The 23,001-nt window shown below is 48.9% G+C and overlaps 1 protein-coding gene across 10 annotated transcripts in view; it reads right to left on the bottom strand.

Moving 5' to 3' along the window:
- Positions 1-23,001, bottom strand: part of WDFY3 (WD repeat and FYVE domain containing 3) — a 314,732-nt gene that overhangs the window by 288,915 nt on the left and 2,816 nt on the right. For 8 of the 10 annotated variants that reach the window (XM_075929520.2, XM_075929526.2, XM_075929524.2 and 5 more), the window contains exon 1: positions 4,700-4,989. The exons of 1 other annotated variant lie outside the window; for it this stretch is intronic. The gene's annotated coding sequence lies outside the window, so the exon portion shown is untranslated. Of the gene's footprint in view, positions 1-4,699; positions 4,990-5,095; positions 5,441-23,001 lie in introns of those variants that run through there. One more of the 10 variants, XM_075929521.2, reaches the window with a different exon arrangement.

Below are 23,001 nucleotides of genomic sequence, written 5' to 3'. Positions count from 1 at the left end.
GTATGTCTACACTACCCCGCTAGTTCGAACTAGCAGGGGTAATGTAGTCATCCGCAGTTGCAAATGAAGCCCGGGTTTTGAATTTCCCGGGCTTCATTTGCATGAAGCCGGCCGGCGCCATTTTTAAATGCCGGCTAGTTCGAACCCCGTGCCGCACGGCTACACGCGGCACGGACTAGCTAGTTCGGATTAGGCTTCTAATCCGAACTAGCTGTATACCTCGTTCCACGAGGCGTACAGCTAGTTCGGATTAGAAGCCTAATCTGAACTAGCTAGTCCATGCCGCGTGTAGCCGCGCGGCACGGAGTCCGAACTAGCTGGCATTTAAAAATGGCGCCGGCTTGCTTCATGCAAATGAAGCCCGGGAAATTCAAATCCCGGGCTTCATTTGCAACTGCTGATGACTACATTACCCCCGCTAGTTTGAACTAGAGGGGTAGTGTAGACATACCCTTAGAGATATATTTTTGTTAGTTTCTAAGGTGCCACAAGACTACACATTTTCAATAGGTAAAAAACACTCCGGAGAAGACAAAGGCTCTGGAATTATGACTCAAGTGATGTGATTTATGCTAGGAATTTTCAAAAGTAGTAATCATCTTAACTGTTACATATACTCAATTAAACATTGTGAGCTTTAGCTGTGTATACAAATAGTGCCTCATTATTGCTGTCTGCTGCTACATACTCCTGTTATCTAACTTTAACAACAGACATTTGTTTTGTCTCTGTTTAAGTGTACACATTCTGAAGAAGAACATGAAACCAGCACTTCTTCTTGGCTGGTAATGGATATAAACTGGAAGACTTGCAGAATATTTGCACTGGAGGATGCAATATGGCCACATCTGCTACAACATAAGACTTGATTATTCAGTTCTCCTTAACAAAAAGACTCTTCGGATATGTGTTTCATAGCACAGTACACTTAAAGTTAAGAAAGTTACATATAACCAGGGCTTGACAAATAGTGTAATCTACTTGCCCGTGGAAGAGCCGGCGCAGAGCGATCTGCACATGAGCAGAACCATGCAGCTGGCGAGCAGGGCTCGCCGCCGCTCGGCAAGCCCTGCATATAACTGTATTATTACTTAACTATCTTGGTTTTACTAGGATAATCATGTGAGGGCTCCCCAAGATCATGTTTTGAAGGCTTATAACCCACAGGAGACAGAAATACTTATATAAACTATTCTTCCTACACCAGGGGTAAGGAACCCCTAACGTACCTGCTGCAAGCATTTTGTCAGAGTTAACTACCACTGGTGGGCTACCACATGCTTTTTTTAACCTAACCAACTGCAGGCATGGAGCCCACAGTTCCCAGTATCGGTTTGCCATTCCTGGCCGATGGGAGCTATGGGAAGCAGCACAGGCTGGGCCACCACTTCCCGCAGCTCCTATCAGCCAGGAATCAACCATGGCCACTGGGAGCTGCAGGGCTCCATGCCTGCAGACACTCAGGTAAACAAAGCATCTGGCAGCCTGCCAGAAGCTAACCATGATGAACCTCCCTCTGGCTGGAGGTTCCCCACCTGTGCCCTATACCATTTAGTTAGACTAATCCTTGAAACACTGTAAGAAGCAAGTCTTGTTAATTTACAGCAGGGGCAAGGAACCTAAGGTCCCAGGGCCAGATGCAGCCTCCAGCTCCCAAGGCTGCCAGGTTGGAGCACACAAAATCTACTAGCCTGGGCCCCACTAGGCTCTGGTGCACGAGGGGAATGTAGGGAGTGTCTTTTCTCCTTCTCAGTCGGAGGCCACTTCAGTAAGCATTTGGTGTTTTTCATTGTGTGTAGCCCCTGATCCAAAAAAGGTTCTCCACCCCAGATTTATAATATTTATGCCACAATTCTGGATGTTTTTACTTAACACTTAGTGCGCATTACCATTGTTTATTGAGCTTATATAAAATGAGATGTTTATAAATGATGCCTGTTCTAGAACATTTAACAAGGGTCTCATGTTTTTAAACAGCTAAAAAGCAAAACTGAAAATGTTACTACTAACATTGGCTAATCATGGAGTCGATACAAGTTGTACCCCTGTGCCTCTGCATTTTAAATATACCAAGAGCCTGGCACTCTTACCACACCTAAAATGCAGAGGTGCAGTGGTCCCAGACTGGTGCGAGCCACGAATGCTACATCTCAGCAGCTCCTATTCACAGCGGTCCGGGCTGGCCAAGGACAGGGGCTGCTTGCTGGAACAGCCTCATTTCTCCCACTCCACTGCCTTTTAAGCCAGCTCCCCCCAGCACCGCCCCTTGCTGCCTCTCATACAGACACAGCGAGGTCTGGATGACCTCTGGCTCTGGAGGCAGGTACGTTATCCACTGCACCACTGGAGGAGCCCCCCAACCTCCTTACATTCTCGGTCCCTTATCCTTCCTTTGTTCCTAGGGTGCCTGATCCATCCATCACAAAGGTGGTGGTGGCTGTTCCGGGAGGGGAAGGGGGAGAGAAGGTGTCTCAAACTGTTGACCTCTGGCTCAGGAGGTGGAAAGCGAGTAGTCGAGTACTCCACTCAACTACTCACATCACTAGTTACTACACCAAAATGTTTTACTATTCACCCTAAGCATGTCTACAAAAGCTCTCAGGGCCTTTCAGGTGTTGAAAAGCTTAAAACTTATCATCCAAACACCTGAAGAAAAATACGCCTGAACTTTCTATCATTTTCTCCATCATTTTACAAACATTAACTGAAACAAGTCAAGGCAAAATGTAGGCCCTGATTCAGCAACATTCTTAGCACATGTTTAAGTTGCATTTCATAGAATCATAGAACCACAGAACTGGAAGAGACCTCAGAAGGTCATCAAGTCCAGCCCCCTGCTCTAGGCAGGACCAATCCCAATTAAATGAACCTGGCCAGGGCTTTGTCAAGCCGAGACTTAAGCACCTCTAGGAATGGAGACTCCACTACTTCCCTAGGTAACCCATTCCAGTACTTCACTACCCTCCTAGTGAAATAGTTTTTCCTAATATCCAACCTGGACCTCTCCCACCACAACTTGAGACCATTGCTCCTTGTTCTGCCATCTATCACTACTGAGAACAGCCTCTCTCCATCCTCTTTGGAACCTCCCTTCAGGAAGTTGAAGGCTGCTATCAAATCCTTCCTCACTCTTCGCTTCTGCAGACTAAACAGACCCAAGTCCCTCAGCCTCTCCTCATAAGTCATAAGCTCCAGCCCCCTAATCATTTTGGTTGCCCTCCGCTGGACCCTCTCCAATGCGTCCACATCCTTTTTGTAGTGGGGGGCCCCGAACTGGACACAATACTCCAGATGTGGCCTCACCAGAGCCAAATAAAGGGGAATAATGACATCTCTAGATCTGCAGGCAATGCTCCTCTTCATGCAACCTAATATGCCATTAGTCTTCTTGGCTACAAGGGCACACTGTTGTCCCAAGTGCAGGACTCTACAGTTGTCCTTGTTGAACCTCATCACATTTCTTGTGGCCCAATCCTCCAATTTGCTTCAATGCATTAAAAAACCCACTATGGACAACAAAAGAAAAAAATTTAAAACTGCATGTTAAGGTGCATGTGCAGATGAACTTGTCCAATTCCTACACAATACATACTACCCTGCAAAATCCCAGTCAGTGGTGCTCTGCTGTTTCTTTCTATCTGTGCATGCCACAGAAGACACTAAAGATACTCTTCATATAATACAGCTGTATTTTTTTCTTAAAAGTGAAAAGTTTTCTTCTTGCTATCATGTAAGTTCTCTCAAAATTATACAACACCATTTGGAACTAACTCGCAAAGACATGATGCAAATTCTACATTCAAGTCTTTGACCACCATGCTATTTGGTGAAAACTCTTCACCTAGATTAGCTGTGAAACATTTCAAGAGCAAAAGGAAGATCTTTTCCTTCTTTGCACGGCCCTATTTCTGCCTTTTAGGACGTTTCTCACACAGACATTCCCAACACTTCTGTGAAGCCATCAAGACGCCAAACTAAAGCCCTGATCTTTCAAGGCTATGTACATAAGAAGATTCAATACTGGCACTGAAGCAAATACTCCAGGCAAGTGCAGGGATCATTCTGGACCTTCAGTTTACAGGACTGTGGCCTAGAATGTAAGTTTCCCTCGAATGTGCCTCAAATCTGTAATTTATCATACCCAGCGTTGCAGCTCTAACAGCCACCCATAAATGATCCCTCCAAAGTATCTTCTCTCACCCCCTGTAGGAACATGAAGAAAACTCCTCCTTGCTTTTAATACGGCTCCCTCTCCTTCCAGAGAGGCCAAGTGGGAGAGTATCCCGCAGCCAAACACCACGGTGCCCCACACCCCAAACACAAAGGTGTTGCCCTCAGGCTTCGCGGGGCAGAATGGGCCGCGGTCCAGCCCGTCTCCTGGGCCTGGAACAACAAAGGGCAACAGGCAGAGGGTTCATCGCTGCAGGGCCTCGGCTCTGCCGGCGCTCCCAGGGCTCGCCCCCAGCCAGCAGAGCTGGGATTACCTGCCCACCCCGGGCCGGCCATACCAGGCTCGCCCCGAGCCAGGCCTCGCTCCCCAGCGTCGCTCCCTTTCCCAGCCCGGGCGGCGGCAGAGCTCGGATGGAGGGAGGCAGCTCCCGGCGCATCCCTGGGAAACAGGGAGCGGAACCGCCGCCGAGGCCTGGCGACGGGGGGAGACAAGGGACGACAAAGCGGGGCGGGCTGCGGGGGGACTCACCGGGTGGGGGCCGCGCTCCGCCCGCGCGGGCTAGTGATTATTCAATAGCCGGGGCTGCGGCTCCCGCAGGAACCCCCCTGGCCGGCTCCCCCGCTGCGGCCCGGCGGGCACCGCGCTCAGCCGCCGCCGCCGCTGCTGCTTCCAGGCTCCGCTGGCCTCTCGTCCCCATCAGGAGCGGGCCGGGCCGAGCGGACGCGACAGGAGCTGCCGGGGCCGCTCCCCGGAGCTGCCGGTGGCCATTTTAATCCGCCTTCGCTTCCCGAGTGCCCGGCTCCAAGCGCTGCCTCCTCCCGCCGCTCCGCCTCCCGCCCGGCCCGCTCCCTCCCCCACCCGGCCCGCCTCCCTCCTCCCCTGCCAGCCCACCCCAGCCGGGCGCTTCGCCTCCGGGCCACTTACTGCTCCGTGCGGCGCCTACGTGCAGGGGAGCCCCTCGGGCCCCCGGCCCTCGCCACGCGCCATCCGCTGAGGCATCCCCGAGAGCCGCTCGCGCCCGCCCGCCCGGCAGCGGCAGAAGCCGTTGGGTGGCTGAGGGATGGTGTTTGGGGGGGGGGAGGGGGGGCAGATGTTGTCTTGAGCCACCCGCAGCCCAGCTCGCCCCTGCAGGGCTCCCCGGGGTGGTCACGTTGGAGCAGCCCACATCGAGCAGGAGGACGGACGCGGGCTCCCGACGACAGCCGCTCGCCGCTTTTCCTCAAGGAGGGAGCTAGAGGCGCCCTCTTCCTGCGGGCACCTGGGCTGCAGCTCCGTCTGGCGAGGGGTTTCTTTCCCGGATCCTCGAGGAGCGGCCTCTGCGACGCCACCACACGCACAGGAGCCGAAACACCTCGCAGCTGTCGAGGAACGGATGTCAGGAGAGTCTCCCCTCCGCAGAAACACCCTCGCCACAGAGTTTCCGTCCCGGGCAGCGCTTCTCACTAACCAAGAGGAAAATGAAAATTGAGGCTTCCAATGCTTCAAATTGATACAACATGCAGGACAATGTAGCACTTTAAAGACTAACAAGATGGTTTATTAGGTGATGAGCTTTCGTGGGCCAGACCCACTTCCTCAGATCAAATAGTGGAAGAAAGTAGTCACAACCATATTCTTCCACTATTTGATCTGAGGAAGTGGGTCTGGCCCATGAAAGCTCATCATCTAATAAACCATCTTGTTAGTCTTTAAAGTGCTACGTTGTCCTGCATTTTGCTTCAACTACCCCAGACTAACACGGCTACATTTCTATCAAATTGATACGTGATTGGCGCACTAAGTAGTGAAAATAATTAGTTGAATATGTTTAATTTGATCTGTACACGTAGCAGGGTTAGAGCTGTACCAGTTTTATTACTATGTTTTTTCTTCCAGTGATCGCTCCTGTTCATTCCGATAAGTGGGTGCTTTTACCCAAGGGCTGTGTCTACACTGGGCCACTTATTCCGGAAAATCAGCCGCTTTTCCGGAATAAGCTGTGAGCTGTCTACACTGGCCCTTGAATTTCCGGAAAAGCAACGATGTTCTACTATACAAAATCAGCCACTATTCCGGCAAAACTATTCTGCTCCCACTTGGGCATAAGTCCTTATTCCGGAACACTGTTCCGGAAAAGGGCCAGTGTAGACAGCCCAGTAGTCTTTTCCAGAAAAAAAAGCCCCGATCACGAAAATGGTGATCGGGGCTCTTTTCCGGAAAAGCGCGTCTACATTGGCCACAGACGCTTTTCCGGAAAAAGGGCTTTTCCGGAAAAGCAGCCTGCCAATGTAGACGCTCCTTTTCCGGAAAAACTGAAAACGGAATAGTATTCCGTTTTAAGCATTTCCGGAAATTCATGCCAGTGTAGACACAGCCCTTTAAGTGGTATCTGTAAGGCCAGCTGTGAAGCCTCCGGCCTGTCTGCTGCAACGGTGCACATAAGGCACAGCCAATCTCTTCTGCCCATCTCAGTTCTTTCTTACCAGTCATGATAGTTGCTGGAACAGCTTCAATCTCTTGCTTTGCAAACGTCTTGATTACCCTCCTATTGACATAGTTCTAGTTAGTGTTTAGAAGTTACTTCCTTAGTTGATGTACAGAGTTTGTGTGATTAGGGGTTTTTCCCCCTACTGTAGCCCCAGCTTTGGGTCATGCCACTCTCCCAAGGGTTTACTTTAAAGTGTGTGAGGGCTGCAGATTGCTTATGCCAAAGTGTGATCCTCACGCTGACTGCCTCAAATGTCTGGGTGAGGGTCTCCTAACAGAAATGTGCCCGATTTGTAGCGCTTTTGTCCCTAGATCAAAAAGGAGAGGGAACACCAACTTAAGCTCCTCTTAATGGAGGCAGCACTGCAGCCGTCCCTGGCACTGGTGGTGCATAGTGCAGTGGCATTGGTGCATGACCCAGCTCTGAAGAAGTATTTAAGCCATAGGCACCAGTCTCCCCATCATGTGGGGGTCATGCACCTGGCACCACTCCCAATTTCCCATGCCAGCCAGGAAAGCGGCAGACAGGGGCAGGTCACTGCTGAAGGCACCATATAAAGACCCTCTGCCTTTGGCAATGCCACCATCTGTGGAGCCCAGTGGTTGTGATCTCCCCTGATAGGGACTGGCTGGAAGAGGACATAAACCTTTCATCTGTACCGAATAACTTTGAGGCTGCCAAGGACCTCATTGGGATGACGGCTTGTTCATCATCACCAAAAGAACATTCCCATGCTGCACATAGCTTCACCGATGGTAGGAATCTTGTCTTCGGCGCAGGTACTTTTGCCACCATGATCCTCATCAACACTCCAGGTGCCAATGGCACTGTTAGTGCCAGACATGTTACCCTGGCACTGTTGGACACAGCACCATTAGCCACACGTGCAGTCGGTGCCACTGAGTGACACCAGCCCCCATGGTACAGATGCCACCAGCATTGACACTTGTGGCCTTGACCATGGCACTGACAGTTCCAGCGCAGGTAGTGGCACCACCCCAACAACACTGCAAACTGATCACACTGACCAGAGACTTAGTGTCTCCCTGGCACCATGAGGTTCTCCCCATTCCCCTCCCCTCCCCCCAGACTGGCACCAAATATTCGATGGGAGGAGTCATCAGCATCTTCTTGCAGTTAGTTCCACTCGCGTTCACAGCACCAGGAAGTGCTAGCAGGACAGTCCTTTCCACCTCAGTGGCAGGTGCCCATAAACTGGCCCTTTTGGACTCATTGGGCCTGCCACCGGAGTCATCAAAGCTGACTTCGGTAGTGTCAGTGCCCAGGGGCCTTCCCTCTGCTACCATGGTACCAGTTCCCACAGAAAGAACACCTCAGGTGCTGTCTGTCCTGGTGTTGACACAGATGCAGCAAAGCCCACAGCTGAGCCACCTCCCTTCCTTGTCCCCATCATCAATTTGCATCAATACGGAGGCTCTGGTCCTGATGAGGTGGTGGCTGGTACATCCTTCACCTCCCTCCCATGGGTCTCAGAGTCCACCAGGACTTAATATGCAGGGTGGTACAGAATCTGTAATTACAAGCAGAGAAAGTGATGCAGGAGTCAGATCCCATGATGGATATCCTCTTGGCATAGGGGCCTTCCAGGATGGTGCTGTCGCTCATTAAGTCCATCAGTACCACTACCAAGGTGCTGTGGCAGATGCTGGCATCCATCCCACCCATGGGAAAAGTGGTTGATAACTTTGTACCCCCAAAAGGGAGATGAGCACCTCTTTACACATCTGCAGCTCGGTACATTTGTGATCCATACAGCCAATCATAAGGAACACCAAGGCTGAGGAGCCCAAAAACACTGGACCTCTTTGGGAGAAAAGTCTATGCCACCAGGGGTCTGCAGTTATGGGTGGCTAACCAGCAGGTAGTCCTTAGTACATATGCCTATAATTCATGGTGCACCTTAGATAAATTCAAGGAACTGCGGCTGCAGGACTCTTGCTCTGAATTCTCTGCTATCCTCAGTGAGGGCAGGGTGGTTTCCCATATGGCTTTGCAAATCATCCTGCACTCTGTTGATTTGGATGCCACAGCCATCACCGTAAGGCATTCGGCATGGTTGCAGGTGTCAGGCATTCCACCTGAGCTACAGACCACCATTCAGGCCTTGCCTTTTGACTGTGTAGGGTTTTTCACGGAAGCAACGGACTCATGCCTGTACAGTCTCAAGGATGCCTGGGCTATGCTTAAGAGCCTGAATATCCACCTCTGCTCTGCCCCCTAAAGCAACTGCAGGGTCCTAAGCCTGCTTTTTGACGGTGCCCCCGGAGACCTCACACTAGCACCTACTCTGAATATCTCTTCCCCTTTGGGAATAGTCTGTCCCACTTCTGCCATGCTTGGCCTGGGGAGCGTCACTGCCAGTTGCCCCAGTAGGAAAGCAGGATAAGAGGTGCCCTGAAGGTGCAGGTGTGGTGGGCTCTCAAGTGGCCTAAGGGGTTAGGGGATTGGCCTAGGGACCCCATGGTTGTGGGCTCAAGCCCTACCAACCCAGGAGTATACCAGCACCACTTATCTCCCCCCTGAGGGACCATCCTCATGAGCAGCTTCTCATACAGGAGGGAGGCTCCTAGCTTTGGGAGTGATAGAGGAAGTTGTGTGGCTGTTCAGGGGCAAGGAGTTCTATTCCTGTTCCTCCTTTATCCCAAAGGCCAAGGAAGGTCTCAGGCCTATTTTGGACATATGGAATCTCAACATATATATATCAGGAAATCATGTTTTCGCATGGCATCTCTGGCCACCATCATTCCATCCCTTGATCTGGGGGACTGGTAAGTTGCCCTTGACATGAAGGATGAATCTTTCCACATATCCATTATCCCCTCCCACAGAAGGTTCTTAAGGTTTTTGGTCTGGGACCAGCATTACCAGTTTTAGATGCTACCCTTTGGCCTCTTTACTGCTCCCAGAGTCTTTGCAAAATGCACAGCAGTGGTGGTGGCATTCCTGTGCAAGCATGGTGTCCAGGTGTTTTCCTATCTGGCCAATTAGCTCATCAAAACCAGTTCCTACAAACGGACTCTGGGACAGGTCACGTTAGCATGCAACATGCTCCAGAGGTTTGGCTTTATCCTGATTTTAGATTCACTTTGGTTCCCACTTAATGCATAGAATTCATAGGGAGCTTATTGGACTCCATGATGGACAGAGCATGTCTCCCAGATACATGCTTCCAGGCCCTGAGCGCCTTCATCCTCAGCCTCCAGCATTTCCCCATGATATCATCCAGGAATGCTTACCATTGCTGGGGCACATGGCAGCCTGCATAGCTCGGGCACATAGCTGGGGCACATATCCTGCCTTTCTCTCTGGCCCCTCTAAGCATGGCTGGCACAGGTCTACAAACTGGCGAAGGACCCTGCAGCTCTCGGTAGTGTGCTTGGGAGTACCCTTCTGTAAGCTAGACCCCTCATGGTCCCTGGTGACAGACACATCTAGGATGGGGGGACCACAGAATCAAGGCCTGTGGTCCCAGGCCAAGCTGGGCCTTCATTATAAATGTATGGGAATTGAATGCCATTCACCTGGCTTGCCAGATATTTGGGGGCCATGGAGGGGAGCATGTGCAGGGAAATGTTCACGGACAACACCACAGCAAAGGAAGGTGTCAACAAGGAGGGTGAGGCTCACTTCTCTCCCCTGTGCCAGGAAGCTTTGGCACTTTGGGAATTCTGCATCACCAACAACATTGCTCTGCAAGCCTCATTCCTCACAATGACTTGGCAGAACAACTCAACCACTCATTCTCTAACCATGAGTGGTCACTCCAGGCAGACATTTTATTGCCCAGTTTCCAAGGTATAGGTTTCCCCTAGTGCAGTGATCGCCAACCAGTAGATTGGGATCTACTGGTAGTTCTTGGTGTCTCTGATCCTAACTGGTTTGGCCAAGAGACTTATCAAGTGCTGGCACTTCAACTGCCCTTCCCCTTTCCCTCTTCCCACCTTCCCCCCGACTGTTGCATATCTCCTTCCCTTTGCCTTGGTGCTGTCCCCTCTGGAGCCTCCTGCTTTCTGTGCAGGGCAGGGGAGGGGGCGCTGTCAGGATGCCTTCTCTCCCACTTTGTATTCTATTTCCACCAAGCAGAGTCAGGGCACAACAGGACCTGGGGCAGAGATTGCTGGCTGTTTTGAGGAGTGGTGCAGGGGCAGGATAGGGGTGAGCCTGCCTTAGCCCTACCACCCAGGAGCCACCTGAGGTAAGCAGTTCCCAGCTGGAGCCCACATCCCAAAAACCTGCCCCAGTCATGAACCTTAGCCTTAGTGTTTATCTATCTGCAAAGCATAAGGAATATGCACTAGGTCATGTTTCAGTCATTCAGATGTTCAGTTTATTAAATTCAGTTCCTAAACAGGTACAATTTATTGCACTGGGTACAGAAATATATCCATCTCAAGTCACTTAAGAAATCTGGAACTAACAGCTCAGCTTGTATTTAGTCACCTAAAAAATAGACTTATAGAGGTCCTAGGTGCCCAATTGCTCTGTTTCCTTAGTAGAAGCTCTTCCTAAAGGCAGATGTTATTCTGGCTGTTAAATAGGAGCTCTGCTTTTTGGGAAATGTCCTCACTTGTTCAGGCCACAGTGAATATCGTGTAATATACTATTGTATATCCTGCTGCAGTCCAGCCAAATCCTGATTCCATTAAAGGCAGAAGTGAAATACCAGTGAGCATCAGCAAAGTGATTCTCACTACACATCCTTTAGATCTACATCATGGAAGCATGTCTTTGCTAGGTGATGGCTTCTATCAGAAAATTCAGCATCCAGAATTTCTACTCTCAGTATACTAGCAGAAGCCAAAAATTGGGCCCTGAATCAGAATAGACTGGCCAATAATTTAGTCTCCTACACAGACTACATCTCCCTCACTTTCTTACAGTGCTTGCATTTCTCCTCATTTAGGCCCAAAAGCATTAGGCATACTAATACAAAGTTGCACAGTATGTTTATCATGTAGCAATTTAAAGATAACCAGTTTTCTCAGCTAAAGAAGAAAATGTCTACTCCCAATTCCTTAGCACCTTGCAATGGAAACTACTTGTTTTATTAAACTTTACTAATAAGCATATCTCTATTTCATAATAGCTATATCTCTCTACTTCTTAGATGTTAAAAATAAAAAAGCATTTCATTTTGTAGTGGGAACAAGACTGGGGACTTAGGCACTGACCTCAAGGGAAGGTTGATCAGACGTATGTATAAGTAAGGTAATTGTGAAATGTTATAAAATTGAATGACTGAAAAAGGAGAAAAAACTATGAGAGCAAAACTAGGAAGAGTGATTTTTTTGTTTTGTTTGATGCATCAATGTGGGTGTTTGAGCCAGCTGCTGGCTAGTTCAAGGGACAAGTTTATACTAGTGTCTCCTAAGTGGGGACAGTAAATATTGCAGAAAACATGCACCTACATCAGATGCATGATCACATAGAAGACAGTTCCTCTCAGTTATATTCTTGATCATAGAATCATAGAACTATACAGCTGGAAGAGACCTCAGAAGGTCCTCAAGTCCAGCCCCCTGCTCTAGGCAGGGCCAATCCCAGCTAAATCAACTCGGCCAGGGCTTTGTCAAGCCGAGACTTAAACACCTCTAGGGATGGAGACTCCACTACTTCCCTAGGTAACCCATTCCAGTGCTTCACTGCCCTCCTAGTGAAATAGTTTTTCCTAATATCCAACCTGGACCTCTCCCACCACAACTTGAGACCATTGCTCCTTGTTCTCCCATCTGTCACTACTGAGAACAGGCTCTCTCCATCCTCTTTGGAACCTCCTTTCAGGAAGTTGAAGGCTGCTATCAAATCCCCCTTCACTCTTTGCTTCTGCAGACTAAACAGACCCAACTCCCTCAGCCTCTTCTCATAGGTCATATGCTCCAGCCCCCTAATCATTTTGGTTGCCCTCCACTGGACCCTATCCAATGTGTCCACATCCTTTTTGTAGTGGGGGGCCCAGAACAGGAAACAATACTCCAGATGTGGCCTCACCAGAGCCGAATAAAGGGGAATAATGACATCTCTGGATCTGCTGGCAATGCTCCTCTTAATGCAACCTAATATGCCATTAGCCTTCTTGGCTACAAGGGTACACTGTTGTCTCCTATCCAGCTTCTCATCCACTGTAACCCCCAGGTCCTTTTCTGCAGAACTACTACTTAGCTGGTTGGTCCCCAGCCTGTAACAATGCTTGGGATTCTTCCGTCCCAACTGCAGGACTCTACACTTGTCCTTGTTGAACCTCATCAGATTTCTTATGGCCCAATCCTCCAATTTGTCTAAATAACTCTGGACCCTATCTCTGCCCCCAAGTGTATGTACCTCTCCCCCTAGCTTAATGTCACCCACAAACTTACTGAGGGTGGAATCCATCCCCTCATCCAGGTCATTAATAAAGATATTGAACAAGACTGGTCCTAGAACTGAACCTTGGGGCACTATGCTAGAAACCGACCGCCATCCTGTCATCGAGCCGTTGATCACTACCTGCTGGGCCCGGCCTTCTAGCCATCCTTCTATCCATCTTACCGTCCATTTATCCAGTCTACATTCCCTTAACTTGCTGGCAAGAATATTGTGGGAGACCGTATCAAAAGCCTTGCTAAAGTAAAGGTATATCACATCCACTGACTTCCACGTCCACAGAGCCAGTTACCTCATCATAGAAGCTAATCAGATTGGTCAGGCATGACTTTCCCTTGTTGAATCCATGCTGACTATTCCTAATCACTTTCCTCTCTTCCAAGTGCCTCAAAATGGATTCCTTAAGGATCCCTTCCATGATTTTTCCAGGAACCGAGGTAAGACTGACCGGCCTATAGTTCCCTGAATCGTTCTTCCCTTTTTTGAAGATGGGCACTACTTTTGCCTTTTTCCAATCATCTGGGATTTCCCCCGACCTCCACGACTTTTCAAAGATAATGGCCAAAGGCTCCTCAATGACAAAGAGCAAGGTCCAAGATTAATTGAGAATGAAACCCATCCGGGTAAGGATTGGGCCAGCACTCTAAAAAGCCAGGAGGCTAAAAGCAGAAGAGGGCTGCAGGGGAAGAAATCTGAAGTCACCCCTTGGACGAGGAAGGTAGTCAGGGGTAAGGGGGAAATACTTGGGGAGTATGAGCACTCCAGAGCATGTCTTGGAGCAAGAAATCTGCCAAGAGGCTAGGAGGGGTGAAGAAGCCGCGGGGTACATAGAGAAACCTCAAGTGATAAACCCAGAAGCAGGAAAGAGAGAAGTGGGAGGCTTAGTAGGAAGGAATCCAGGGAAACAGTAACAGGGATAGGCGGTGAGTTATATGGGCTCATGGTGCCTGTGCTGCAGCAATACTCAGAGCCGGGGGCCCTGCTCCACCATTATGGAGCAGGGTCTCTCCCCCGGCCCTGCCTGGAGCGGGTCCCGGCCCCCACCAATTGGGAGGCTGTGACGAGTGGGGCTAGCTGACCTGGGCCCTGCAAGGAGGCTCCTTTGCCTTCTGGGGGCAGAGGGTCGAGCTGCTCTGTGTGTGAGCCACTCGCACGCAAGTCTGCCCCAGCCACATACCTGCATACCTGTGGGGGAGCGTGGTGGTGCTGGAGCAGACTGACCACTCGCTGCTGCCGTGATCCCAGTGATTTCCCAGCCGCTCCAGGTTATCTGCCACCTCTCATCTCCTGAAGACTCTTTCTCCCTGAGAGAGGTTAGTCCCCCGTCCCCCACTGCTGCCTCCTTTGGCCCCCATCTGATCCCCGCACAGCTCCTCAGGGATTATCTTCCTTCCCTGCAGGATTATTCCCGAGCTGCCCCTGCTCAGCGTTCTTCCTTCCCCAAGGAATTATCTCCCCTCCCTATTGCAATCTACACCGAGATGGGGGGGGGGGGGGGTGTTGGTGCAAGAGAGTGACTTTTAATAGCTACAGGGCTGTCACCCCACTAGGTTTTGTATTCACTACAGGCTGAGGGAAATGTGAGGATTTCTCAGAAAAGGCAGAAAGTGGTTTTCTATTAAAGAAAACAGAACTACTGATTTCATTGAGAACACGCCCATAATTTGACAAACAGAGCTTTGTGAATGTCTGCACATATATGCTGCTGTTGTTACACATCGGCAGTGTCTACACTGCACCCCTTTTCCGGAAAAGGGATGCAGATGAGACAAGTCGGAATTGCAAATGAAGCGGGGATTTAAATTTTCCCCGCTTCATTTGTATAAACATGGCTGCCGCTTTTTTCCGGCTTGGGGCTTTGCCATATTCCTCTTATAAGGGACCTTTCGGAAAAGGCTTTATTTTCCGAAAGATCCCCATCTAGACTGGCGCTTTTTTCCGGCAAAGCCCCAAGCCGGAAAAAAGCGGCAGCCATGTTTATACAAATGAAGCGGGGAAAATTTAAATCCCGCTTCATTTGCAATTCCGACTTGTCTCATCTGCATCCCTTTTCCGGAAAAGGGGTGCAGTGTAGACACAGCCATCATGTTTAACATGTTTTCCACTTAAAAGTTAGAATATGTACAGCTATTTCCTCCTATTGCACATCCTCCCATGCAACTTGTTATCTAAGTTTATTAACAAAAGGGTACTCTGAGCACCAGCCAGAATTCAATGCTTTTTGGAATAAAAATATTCAGAGCAGGCCTGGAGAAAACTCATTTATGCCTTCTGTGGTCAAAAAACAAGGTGCGCTCTCTATTACACTGCAGCCAAGGTTCCCTCTAAGATGCACGGTAGCATAGCCCTGCAATTGAGCCTGGCCAGGTAGGAGATACTCATTACTCTGTCCTCAGCAGGGTGCTGCTGCTGTAACTGAAGGAGAAGTGCCCTTTCCCAGCCAGGTAGCTCCATGTACAGAGGCCTGAGCCCCTGGCTGAGCAGGGCTCATTAGGCAGCTGCAGGGCTGTGCTACCACACAGCTTAGAGCAGGGGTGGGCAAAAGGGCTTCCCCGGCCGGATCCGGCCCACCAAGCAGGTTGAATCAGCCCGTGGAGGCCCTGTCACTCCTCTGCCCCCAGGCCAATTAGGGCCCATTTCTGAAATCGGGGCAAATGCACTGGCGGGGAGAGGCTTTTTCCAGAGCTAGGCTGCAGGTACCATATATGCCCTGATAGAGGGGCCTGGATGTGCTGTTAATTCTGGGAATACCATATTTGCCCTGAGAGAGGGGCCGGGACTTTGGGGTACTGTAAATGCCCTGAGAGAAGGGTCTGGACTGAGACACGGGCCCATAGAAGGGGGCTACAACCCCCATTAGGGGCATACCCCCTGACAAGGCTATATTCCAATAAAGCTGAACAAGCACTCACAACTGTTCAGAGAACAAGTTGTATAGACATTTTACATACCAGCTATAACAGTGTTACTGCATTTGCAATGTGTTGTTTTACTCCTCTTTCTGTTGTACTCTATTAATAATATTCCTATTTATAGTTCTGGTATCTTCTATTAAAACAAATGTAAAATAGTAAAGTGAAAGGATCCTGTTGTGTGGTACTAGAGAATTTCTCTCCCATTTTCTTAACATCCTCTCTCCTACAGAGCACGGTACTTAATGTGGTTTAGTCAGTGAAGCTACACTAGTCTGGATCTCATACATTAGCCATATTGCTGAATTGGCATTTCCAAAACTGCAGGAAAATTACGATTCCAAAACTGCAAAGTTTCTAAAAAGTCATGAGAGTATTTATGGTAGGGCAAATGGCAATGACTCTTACATGTAGGTTGCTTAACACTTTTTGTTGTAAAGGATTCCCAGGCCTTTATATGAGAGGGTGTGAAGGGTGCAAATGCAACCCCCACAAGCCCCAAGTAAGCATGTTCTGGCCGGGGGAAGGCAGGAGCAGCATGCTGCCTGAGCCTCCCTCCCGCATGCTCCAGCTGGCTGTGGAAAGACTGGGGCTGATTTCCCCTCCTCTCCCAGCTGGGGCACAGACTATGGACGGGTGCAGTTGCACCCTTGCAGTCCATATTTACAAAAAAAGCACCCCTCCCACAGAAATTCCTGTGTATGGGCCTGAATCTTGTGACCTTTTGTTTATGAAGCTCTCTCACCATAATTGTTCACAGACAGTGATATTTAAGGGAAATCTGGAATGTCATGGGACAAGGACAATGAGATTTGTCTGAAATATGAAGTATTACATTTTATCAGCTGTGTGCCTAAGAAAAACCTTGGCAGCCTGCCAAAATTGTTCAATACTTTCAGACCAAACTCAAGACATTACAAAAGAGGAGCAGGAGCACTACACTGAGAACACCAGGGAATTGCTTTTGGGTTACCAACTTTCCCTACTGGACAGACCGGACAACAGTTGCAGCAATGGCTTCCAGTCGGGAAAGGTAGTAACCCTAGTCCTGTAGTTCAAGTAGTAATAAAATAAACGATATCTAACATCCTTAGCATGTAGAGTAAGAAATATGGGGTATGGAATGATTTATGGCTTTAAATGTGCAAATGAAAGCCATCAAGGGTGTTTCCAGTGCTCTGGCAACCTTAGGGTATGTCTACACTGCCACCCTAGTTCGAACTAGGGTGGCTAATGTAGGCATTCGAAGTTGCAAATGAAGCCCAGGATTTAAATATCCCGGGCTTCATTTGCATCTTGCTGGGCGCTGCCATTTTTAAATCCCCGTGAGTGCGGACTCCGTGCCCGCGGCTACACGCGGCATGGAGTAGGTAGTTCGAATTAGGCTCTCTAATTCGAACTACCGATACACCTCGTTCTCTAATTCCATGGGTACAGATTTAGTGCATCCAAGGTACTGAGGGAGTTGGCAAATGTCATTGCAGAGCCTTTGGCCATTATCTTTGAAAAGTCATGGAGATCGGGAGAGATCCTGGATGACGGAAAAAAGGCAAATGTAGTGCCTATCTTTAAAAAAGGGAAGAAGGACGATCCAGGGAACTACAGACCAATCAGCCTTACCTCAGCCCCTAGAAAAATCATGGAGGGGATCCTCAAGGAATCCATTTTGAAGCATTTGGAAGAGGGGAACATGATCAGGAATAGTCAACATGTATTTATCAAGGGCAAGTCATGCCTGACCAATCTAATTAGCTTCTATGATGAGGTAACTGGCTCTGTGGATATGAGAAAGTCGGTGAGTGTGATATACCTTGACTTTAGCAAAGCTTTTGATATGGTCTTCCACAATATTCTTGCCAGCAAGTTAAGGAAGTATGGATTGGATAAATGGACTGTAAGATGGATAGAAAGCTGGCTAGACTGTCAGGCCCAATGGGTAGTGATTAACAGCAGTCAGTTTCTAGCAGAGTGCCCCAAGGTTCGGTTCTAGGGCTGGTTTTGTTCAAAATCTTTATTAATGACCTGGACAAGAGTAGAGTCCTGCACTTGGGACGGAAGAATCCCAAGCATTGTTACAGGCTGGGGACTAAACGGCTAAGTAGCAGTTCAGCGGAAAAGGACCTGGGGATTACAGTGGATGAGAAGCTAGATATGAGTCAAAAGTGTGCCCTTGTAGCCAAGAAGGCAAATGGAATATTAGGTTACTTTAGGAGGAGCATTGCCATCAGATCTATAGAGGTGATTATTCCCCTTTATTTGGCTCTGGTGAAACCACATCTGGAGTATTGCGTCCAGTTCTGGGCCCCCCACTATAGAAAGGATGTGGACACATTGGAGAGGGTCCAGCGGAGAACAACCAAAATGATTAGGGGGCTGGAGCACATGGCCTATGAGGAGAGGAGGAGGGATTTGGGTTTGTTTAGTCTGCAGAAGAGTGAGGGGGATTTGGTAGCAGCCTTCAGCTTCCTGAAGGGAGGTTCCAAAGAGGATGGAGAGAGCCTGTTCACAGTAATGATGGATGGCAGACAAAGGAGCAGTGGTCTCAAGTTACAGTGGAGGAGGTCTAGGTTCAATATTAGGAAAAACTATTTCACTAGGAGGGTGGTGAATCACTGGAACGGGTTACCTAGGGAAGTGATGAAATCTCCATCCCTAGAGGTTTTTTAGTCTTGGCTTGACAAAGCTCTGGCTGGGTTGATTTAGTTGGGATTGGTCCTGCTTTGGGCAGGGGGCTGGATTTGATGACCTCCTGAGGTCTCTTTCAGCTCTATGATTTTATGATTTGGGAAGTACTGGCTGCTTACTTGGGCAGAGCCTGAGAGGTGCTCGCTGGCTCACACTGGCCATGTTTGGGTCCGGTGCTATGGCTCAAGGCTTTATCTTTGTATCCATGTCCATCAGTGTGAAATAAGCTATTTGCATATATTTGCATATACATGGAAACCACACTTAAATTGCAGTCCCTGGTATGTGTCGTGAGTATCATTGTGGCCCGCAGGGCTTCCGAAGTTGAGAAGCCCTGCCCAAAAAGATAGCTGGGAACTCAAGTCATAGAATGGTTTTAGGGTAAGTTTGCAGTAACCTTTAGCGTATTAGTACTTGCTATGTATTTTTCTATGTTTTTCTTTTTTTAATTCTGTAACTTTGATCTGCCATTTTTTCACTTGCAACCACTTAAATCCTACTATTTGTATTTAGTAAAAATACTTTTATTTACTATCAAACCCAGTGTAAATAATTGTTACCTGGGAGGAACAATCAGTGCACATCTTCCTCTCATTGTTAAAGGGGCCTTACCTGAATAATTTTCAATATGTGAAACTCTCATACAGTGAAAAACAGATTTTTTTTGTGTGGCTTTGATCCCATTTGTTTCCTGTATGCTGTGGCCTTGAACTGCATTGTCCTATAGCCAAAATGATTCAGGGTGTTCACTGCTGTTGGGGAAGGGGGATTATCTCTGCTCTGTGCCTTGTCTGGGGGAGACTAGAATATCTGGCCCAGAACGACAAGGTGGTGAGAAGCCCCAGAGAGCAAGAAGGCAAGTGTCAGTGGCTTTATCAGCACACCGGGAAACAGCACCAAGGGGTCTTCTATGCCTGCCCTCCATCACAAATGCAAACCTACTGAAGACAATGCTGAGCATTGACTATAGGATTTTAAAATCAACAGAGTAATTTATGTAACAGAATAATTTGAGTCCTAAAAGTTTGTAATAAAGGAAAAGATTTAGGATTTAAACTCTGCTCCATAATGGCAATACCTACCAATGGCATATACCAATCCTGTCAGGGCCATTCCAAGATTTCGGAATGTGGTTGAGGGCCACACTCTTCTATGGTATTAATGGAGGAGCTACAGGGTCTGGGATGGAAATTGAGTGCTGAAGGGTGTGTTGGATAAGGAATTGGGGTGCAGGAAGGAGAATGGGGTCTGGGAGGGACTTTGGGTAAAGGAGGTCGTTGTGATCTAGGGTAGGGAATTAGGATGCAGAGTTTTAGGATGTGACCTGGGGTACGAGGGAATTATGATCCAAGACAGGAGCCTGGGATACCAGATCTGGGAGGGGGGATGGGTGCATGTGGAGAAGCAGGGCAGGAGTGGAGGATGGAGGGATAGGGAAGGGAGGGGCTGGGATGCCAGCAGCAGATTCTGGACAGAACACTTACCAGCCAGCAGCCAAACCAGCCTGCTTGCAGAGCTTAAAATGTTTGTCTGCTCGGCCATGTACTTGAGTGAGTAACTGAGCTGGAAGGTTGTGCTTCATGGCTGCCTGTTTTTAAACAGGCAGCTCCCATTGGCCAGTTTCTATCCAGAAACTGACCAATGGGATTATGCTGGGGATGGGAGCAGCATCTGAATCTACCCCCCTCCCCTCTGGATTCCTAAAGAGAAAGTGTCCCGGAGCTGCATTTTAGGAGGCTACCAAGCAGGACCAGCATTAGACTTTCTGGGGCTCAGGGCACAAAGCCAAAGCCACACTGCATGGGGCTGAAGCCCAGAACCCCAAACTAGGGAAGTAAAATCTTGTTTAACAAGTTTACCAGTTAAACGCAATGTTTAAACATTTGAGCATGGTCCTGTGTCACAGGCTGCTCTGGCCAGGGCAGGCTGAGCCTGCCGCACCTCGCAATCCAGGGCTGTGTAATCCATGCTGGGCCTGGGCAGAGCAGCCTCCCATTGGGTAACTGGTTACCCTAGAAAGTGTTCCAGTAAAGTGCATGTTTACCGGGTAAGTGGTGAACCTTTTATATCCCTATCCTGAATCCTACCACTCTGGCCTAAAGCTGAAGCCTAAGCAACTTAGCTTTGTAGGGCAGCCTGTAGCATGGGGTTTGGGCAGTTGCCGTACTTGGTCCCCTTCCCACCCATGTTGTCTCTCTATATCTATATCTATATATACACACACACACAGAAACACAATTGCTGTGGTACAGCAGAGTTTTTAAAACCTGTTGGGAAAGGCCTTAGAAAGAAAAAGGGTGAGAACCCCAGCCTCATAGAAAAGATCAGGCTCTGAATGAGGTAGAACACTGCCATCTGCTGCCTAGACAGAAAATGTGTTGTCTTCGTGAGTTTGGTATACATCCATACTCAATTTTAAAAGCCTGTGATTACTATATGCAGTGTAACTGTAGTAGTCTGGGTCCCAACATAGTAGAGAAAAGGAGCTCTGCCTGGCTCAAAGTCTTGTCTCTCTCATCAACAGAAATTGGTCCAATAAAAATTTCACCCATCTTGTCTCTTTGCAAAAGCATTCTGTAACATAATTACCCTAAGAACATCTGCCCTAAGCAGCCAGAATTCATAAAATGTATAGACAGACTCCATAAATTAGTCACCTACATGTTAGTTTAGACTCCTCAAGATGTGATCCTGTTAGCACAAAGTAAAACATGGATGAGTGGAGATCCAGAGAAATCCCATAATATTGCAGGAAATTATTTAGTGTCACAATACTAAACCAATGGCTCATCAGAAAAAAGTACTGAAGATATGTGAGAACATACAAATGAAAACATAGAAGACTCATCCTATAGCCAGCAGCATCTGAGAACATTGAAAACAAAGACCTACAAGCTAATGTTGCTACTAATCTAGTTCTTGTCCTCACCTCTAAGGTGTCCCGTTGCACCTGAATGCTGCATTACATTACTTTGCCACTGCATTCCCATCACCTGGTTACTTCCTTAGTCTGAAAAGTCTTTCTCAGCCTACGTGCAGACAAGCACTTCTGGGATAACACTAAGTCCAAAAATAAAGATTCAAACATGTCTTCAAGTTAACAGCCCTTTCACCCTTTTCCGACTTAGGGCCTTGTGGTATGCCTATTAATCAGGCCCACTGATAAGGCATTAAGGGGGCAATTGCTCCAGATTCCAGTGATATAATCCCCTGGTCCTTTGAATTACAACGAGAGAGCTAACAACATGCTCTGGGCAGCACTGACCTCTGCCTAGCCCCAGCCCTGCCTATTCTACCTGAGGTCCCGCCTTTCGGGGGGTGTGGAGCAGGGCACCCCCACCTTGCCAAGAGGCCCAGCAAGGCTGTTGGCCTTGCTGCTATTAAGTTAGGGGTGGGCAATAATTTTTAATGGGAGGCCACTCTTAAGATTTTTGCAAGTGGACAAGGGCTGCATTTGTACCAACAGGGAGCAGGGTCTGGGACAGAGGTTGGATGCGGAAGGGAGCTTAGGGTAGGGCACTGGGGTGCAGGAGGGTGTGTGGAGTCTGAGAGGGAGTTTGAGTGAAGGAGAGGGTTGTCATCTGAGGCAGGGACTTGGGAGTGCAGGTTCCAGGTGGAGGTATGGGTGCAGGAGAAGATTCTGGCCTAGGGGAGGAGCTTTAGGAGGGGGTACAGGGTCTGGAAAGGAGTTGTAACTTGGAAGAATTTGGTGGAGAAGGAGGGTGGTGACCTGGGGTAGGGGAATGCGGTGCAGGGTCAAAGAGCGGATATGGGTGCCAAACAGGATTCTTGCCTAGGGGAGGAGTGTAAGAAGGGGTGCAGTGTCTGGGAGGGAGTTGTAACCTGGGAGAAAGGGGTACACAGGGTTTGGGTGGTGGCATGGGCTAGGTAACTGGGGGAAACAAAAAGGGGTGGGTGCCAGAGGCAGACTCTGGCTACGAGATGCTTATCTGGGTGGCTCCCAGCCAGCAGCCCTGCAGGAAACTGAGCTGCAGTCACAAGCTGCTCCATGTGGCTCTGGTCTGGACGGGGGTTGGGTGGGAGTGGTGGAGGGGGAAGGAGGCTTCATTGGCTGCTCCTGCCTCCAGCAAAATTTCTCATCTCCTATTAGCCAGAAATTGGCCAATGGGAGCTGAGAGATTTTGCTGTGGTGGGATGGGTGAGCACAAAGCCTCCTTCCTTGCTCCCCAGCATCCAGAGCATAGAGCAGCCACATTTCAAGCTGCTGCAGCTGTACTGTACTTAAGGGTCCCAGTGAGGCAGCCGCAGGCTGGATCCAATGGCTTGGAGGGCTGGATTCAGTCCACTAGCCACCTCTTACCCTCTCCTGTATTAAGCCCTAGTCCAGGGCTTCCCTATATCAGAGAGCCAACTCTTCTCTGGAG

This window comes from Pelodiscus sinensis, chromosome 4 (genome assembly GCF_052426305.1).
Source record: "Pelodiscus sinensis isolate ZL-2025 chromosome 4, ASM5242630v1, whole genome shotgun sequence".
NCBI classification, from domain to species: Eukaryota; Metazoa; Chordata; order Testudines; family Trionychidae; genus Pelodiscus; species Pelodiscus sinensis.
The sequence above is the reverse complement of the archived record's forward strand: the minus strand, read 5'-3'. Positions and strand labels throughout refer to the sequence as shown.